This window comes from Mustela lutreola, chromosome 1 (genome assembly GCF_030435805.1).
Source record: "Mustela lutreola isolate mMusLut2 chromosome 1, mMusLut2.pri, whole genome shotgun sequence".
NCBI lineage: Eukaryota > Metazoa > Chordata > Mammalia > Carnivora > Mustelidae > Mustela > Mustela lutreola.
The window spans coordinates 32,251,551-32,257,893 of NC_081290.1; the positions used below are offsets into that span (position 1 = coordinate 32,251,551).

Consider the following 6,343-nt stretch of genomic DNA (forward strand, 5'->3'; position numbering starts at 1 on the left):
GCAGGCTCCCCACTGAGCAGGGAGCCTGATATTGGGCTCAATCCCAGGACCTTGGGATCATGACCTGAGCTGAAGGCAGGTGCTCAACTGACTAAGCCACCCAGGTGCCCTTGTTCCTGATTTCTTAAATATATTCTCTATAAATGAATCATGTCTTAAAACAGATGAAGAAAGTCCCCCAGCTGAATGGTCCCCCATCTAGCACCATTGCTGATATCAAAAAACTTTCCCTCACAGCCACGGAAAGAGTGCGTGGGCTGAGTAGGAGCAGAGATCACCCGGCTCAAAGGACACCGAAGCTCTCCACACCTCTGCCCAAAGGCTGACCCGACCACACGGGTCACTCAGGAGAGAAAGTGATTGAAGAACTCAGAGGACACCTGTATGATTGAAACTATTCAAAGTCAAGAGTCTGCCTATTCTTTCAACCATATTCCAGCACTCCCAGGATATAAAATGTGATTGAACTGAACATCTATTCGGCTGATCATCAGGAACTATGCTGTTAGCAGGAAGGAAGACAAAACATGGATACATATGCCTGAAGTTTATCAAAACGTTACATTCCCTATAATGCAGTTTCTTGGCAGTACAGAAGTGGAGCAGCCTAAAGGAACAGAAGTTGTGGGAGGTGCTGTCAGAAAACTCAATTTTCCAAGACCTATCAAGAAATCGGAAGGCCAGAAAATTCCTCAAGTTGAGCTGCAAATACCAGTACATGGAGTCAAAGTTCCAGAACCGAAAACAAAGGAAGGCCAACACAATTTCCAGCTTCATAGAATATTATTTTGTGCAGATGACAAAACTGACAAGAGGATATTCACTTTCATATGTAAAGATTCTGAGTCAAATAAATATTTGTGTTGTGTATTTGACAATTAAAATTGTGCTCAAGAAATAACTTTAGGAATTGGCCAAGCATTTGACCTGGCATACAGGAGATTTCCAGAATCTGGAGGAAAAGATGTTGAAACAAGAAAACATATTGCAAGATTACAGAAAAGAATTCAAGACTTAGGAACTGAAAATATGGAACTTAAAAAAAAAGTACAAGATTTGGAAAGCCAGTTAAGAATAACCTAAGTATCAACATCTCCAGCGTCAGTGTGACACCTAAGTCACCCTCCACTGACATCTTTGATACGATACCATTTTCTCCAATATCATACACATCTTTGACATCTACTCGCAATGGGACATAGCTACCTCCAATACCTAGTAGATCAACTGAGATCAACGGAACTCATTTAGAGCAGAACCCTTTGACCCATTTAACTGTGGAGCAGGGGTTTTCCCTCTCAATTTCCATCAGTCAAAATTAGAGGAGATGCAGGAGTGATTCAGAATGCGACTAACTCCTGGAAGGCACAGTCTTTTATCTTGAAACATGAGATAGTAGGTGCTAATGTCAAGAACAAGAGATCCAGATTTGTGTTAAATTTGTTTTATATGCATATACATCATTCCTTATTAGTTTATGACAGGTAGTATATGTGTGCCAATATATTTTTTAAGATCTTTACTTTTTGAAAATTATTTTAGTAGAATGTCTTCCACTATCAATCTATAATGTTTATTTTAAAAACAACTCACCGAAAAGTAAGTCATAATTTAATGTTCCTTTCTGTTTCTCTTGTAGATGAATTTATAATCAAAAAACAAATTATCCAAATATCTGTTTTTGTCTGAGTTCTGAGTAATTAGCATCTTGAAATTTGTGTTCATTTTCCAGGCTGATAGGTTATTGTTGACCCCCAAAAGCCATACCTTGATGATACCTTCCAAAGTGTTTTTTTTTATTGTGTTATGTTAGTCACCATAAAATACATCATTAGTTTTTGATGCAGTGTTCCAAGATTCATTGTTTATGTGTAATACCCAGTGCTCCATGGAATACGTGCACTCCTTAATACTCACCACCAGGATCCCCCATCTCCCCATCCCCTCCCCTCTAAAATCCTGGTGTTTTGTTTTGTTTTGTTTTTTATTTCTTTTCAGCATAACAGTATTCATTGTTTTTGCACCACATCCAGTGCTCCATGAAATCTGTGCCCTCTCTAATACCCAACACCTGGTTCCCCCAACCTCCTACCCCCGCCCCTTCAAATCCCTCAGGTTGTTTTTCAGAGTCCATAGTCTCTCATGGTTCACCTCCCCTTCCAATTTCCCTCAACTCCCTTCTCCTCTCCATCTTCCCTTGTCCTCCATGCTATTTGTTATGCTCCACAAATAAGTGAAACTATATGATAATTGACTCTCCCTGCTTGACTTATTTCTCTCAGCATAATCTCTTCCAGTCCCATCCATGTTGCTACAAAAGTTGGGTATTCGTCCTTTCTGATGGAGGCATATTACTCCATAGTGTATATGGACCACATCTTCCTTATCCATTCATCCATTGAAGGGCATCTTGGTTTCTCAGAGTCCACAGTCTCTCATAGTTCATCTCACCCTTCAATTTGCCCCAATTCACTTTTTATTTCCTTCTCCTAATGTCCTCCATGTTACTCCTCATGTTCCACAAGTAAGTGAAACCATATGATAATTGACTTTGTCTGCTTTCAAAGTCTTGAGGAGATATACCAATGCCAAACTAAATATGTTCTATATTTAAACCAATAAGCATGTTGCCATGCATACACAGATGTTATTTTATGTATTAAATGTTCATATCACTGGCAAAATGTAAACTTCAAATACAATTCCACAGGTCATTTTTAGTGGGTAAAATAAGCAAAAGCAAAAATATAATTTTCAAAATAATTAAACCAAATAATTATATTTATTAGTAAAAGCAAAGTAATAATGTTAGCTTTTATCATTGGTTTACTCTTAATCTTTTATTTCATAAATAAGAATAATGGAAAAAACAAAAATTCACTCATTACAAAACACTTAAAATTTAATTTCTTATGAGCTATGTTTATTGCTAAACATCTAAACATCATCTGATCTAGTCTTTAAAAAAATCATTTGGAATATATGTTATCTATAGTTGCAATATCTATTACCCACATTTACTTTACCAAATACATTTTTTTCTCACTGAATAATATTATTCTCATATTTCCTCCTTTGATAAATATTTTCTCACCAAATTTTATTTTGTGATACCCCATTAATTTTGATATTTTAAAATCTGTAGCAATTATTCTTTATGAATCATCAGTATTATTTAGCAATATTAATTTGTATTTGTTTTTGTTGAAGTCAGAATTCCATTTTTTACAAAAATCAAGTGGCTTCTCAATTTGGGTTAACATGAACAATAAAATTTGCTTGTACTTAGTTCATAATGTGCTGATGAACTCTGTCCTTTAAAAATGTTTTCTATACCTTTGCCTATTATGTAATGGACTTTAGCTGGTACTCAGTGCAAGAAGAACCTATGATTAAAATTTATAGTTTGGTTCATTGCATCATAAAAATAGATTAAATTAATGAAAATGTGAGCTTAGACTGGGGTAATTCTCAAAAATAGAGTTTTCTTTTATTTTTTTAATTTTTTAAATTTTATTTTATTTTTTTCAGTGTTCTAAAAATTCATTATTTATACACCACACCATGTTTTCTTTTTTTTTTTAAAGATTTTATTTTATTATTTGACAGACAGAGATCACAAGTGGGCAGAGAGAGAGGAAGGGGAGCAGACTCCCTGCTGAGCAGACAGCCCAATGCAGGGCTTGATTCCAGGGCCCTGGGATCATGACCTGAGCCGAAGGCAGAGGCTTAACCCACTGAGCCACCCAGGCGCCCTTTGAGTTTTCTTTTATTCACGGGAATTTTTGTCAAATGCTTAAGGTATATATTCACTAGGAAAAGAAATTAAATACACTTATGCAATATTATATTTGTTAATCTTCAAATCCATATTTGTAATCTACAAATCTATATTTGTAATAATCTTCATAATGTTCTATGATATATATTAAGCCTTATTTGTTTTCTGTTATCTGTTAAGTTGTATCTTAATTAAAGGTTAGTATATGTTTCATAAAGAAGAATCTTTATAATTTTTTGTCATATAGTGTTTTAGAATTTGTATAATGAGGATGTTAGAAGTTGTATCAATGACTTTTTTTTTAACAGACAGAATTTGTATTTTTATTGTACTTTAAATGCTTTATGTAATAGGTATATATTTGGTGGCCCTTTATCACCAATGGTAACACAATAGAGTACTAATATGGTATTTGCATGCTTAAATATGTCACTTTACCAATTTTTAATGGTAATCAATTCTGCTACTGGCATGACTGAAGAGTACTAATTGGTCATTAATTATGAACTTTTGTTTCACCAGTGTATTTTTATAAAGATCCAGTTGAAAAATTGTATTTCTATGTAAACTTAATGATACATTTGATTTTGCTGAGAATAAATGATTTTTTTAAAAAAGATGAAGAAGGCCACTTTCTACAGAAACAAAATGATCACCAAAATAATGATTAATGCTATATTTTTTTAAAGAAGATAGTTCAGATATATATTGCTTTCCTTTTTAACTTTCTCCTAACTTGTGTTTATTGAAAAATAATTGTTATTAATGTAAGGTATCTCGGTGGCTCAGTTAGTTAAGCATTTGCCTTCAGCTTGGGTCTTGATCCCAGGGTTCTGGGATGGAGCCCCATGTAGCACTTTCTACTCAACGAGAAGTCAGCCTCTTCCTCTCTCTCTCTGATCCTCCTATGCCTGTGCTCTCTCTCTCTGTCTGTCTCAAATAAATAAATAAAATCTTAAAAGAAAAATTATTGATATTAATGTATATGTTAACATGTGTCTGTATCTGTATGTATTATATTCTGAAGCTCGTGGCCCTGTTTTCCCCTTGCTTTTGCTGCTGCACATTTCAGTGACTTCCTCCTAGACCATGTTTGCCTAAATATTTGGCTGCATTCCAAGTCCCATAGAGGAGTTATATTATCACATTGTCTTCTAATATGTGTTAAATCAAATATTTAATCTGTCTAAATGCTACAAAGGCTGATGAAATGGTATGGCCAACGATCACTTCCTGAACTCCACACCCTCAAATTTAGGCTTAGAGAGTTGAGTCTTTATGGACTGACTCCTTTAGTTCTCCTGCTGTGTAATGCTTTGTAAGTAATTCTTAGACCTGACATTCCCAGGAGAAGACAAACCCTGCAGTCTGGGCGGTTTTCTTGGATGGGGTTACTCTACAGAGAAATAGTGTTAAGGAATCTCTCTAGAACATAGATATTTGTCTGGACATTGGGTTTTAGAAATGAGTTATCCTCACATGTGTTCTGTCTTGATCCCCATCTCACTCCTACTGCCTGAGTTAAAATGAATTAAATTTTAATTAGTTTCTATCATAGCTTCTATCATATTGGTTATAAAATGTGTTTGGCTTTCTTAAGAGTTTAGCTCTTCTGCAACTAATTTGAAATACTCTGCTCCATTAAGAGTGACTTCTACATTTAGATCAGTATATGACTAGTGTAGAAGTTTAATTTTATTCTATATTGAGAGCACTTTTTGAGGATCAACATATTAGAGATTCTTTGGCTCTCTTTTTTAAATAAATGGCATTATAGTATATGAGTAAGACAGGGAAAGTACAAAGTAATCTTGGACAAACTTGTGGTGCCATGAAGTAAATGCATTTCTCATTTTTTAATGATAAAGACATGTCCAAAGGAACAAAAGTCAACTCAAAGGGACTTCCAAATGCCAAATCTAGGACAATTTAAGGAAAAAAATAAGGTAATGATAGCAATAGACTATAATGTATAGAATAAGCCAAGTATCCATGAGTTATTAATAACTATAAAATAGAATATAGAGATAGAAATAAATTAAAATTGTATAAATAAATAATTGAAAGATATAAAGTATTTAATAAAAATAAACATATTTATTTAATAATTGACTAAAGAAAAACAAATTATATAAATAATTGAATTATAAAATAATAAAATACAAATATTTAAAAGTAAATAATATAAATATAAATAAATAACTGACATTAAAAAATGACTGAATAAAAAGTAAATGAGGGAAAAAGGAAAACTCTTCTTTACCATGAAATTCCAAACAATATACTTAGAAGAAATGATGAAAAGAGAAAATTCATTATTTAGCAAGTACCATACTAATAATTGTTTTAGGCAAGACTCATCAATAGATGATAAAATTAGTGGGCAAAAATGATGAGACACAGTATTTACATAGTCTCCAGTTATATCCCCTCAAGAAATTATTAATTACAAGGAGAAAAAGAGTCACAGTAATTCTCCAGTGGAGAAACATGGCAGTCATCGTCTTATCCAAGTGATCAAAATTAATATCATCACCAGTGAGAATATTAACACTATGTGTC

The 6,343-nt window shown here is 33.6% G+C and overlaps 1 pseudogene; it reads left to right on the plus strand.

Annotated features, from left to right (window-relative positions):
• Positions 1 to 573: 573 nt before the first annotated feature.
• On the plus strand, positions 574 to 1,406 carry LOC131819235 (PTB domain-containing engulfment adapter protein 1-like; annotated as a pseudogene).
• Positions 1,407 to 6,343: the final 4,937 nt, after the last annotated feature.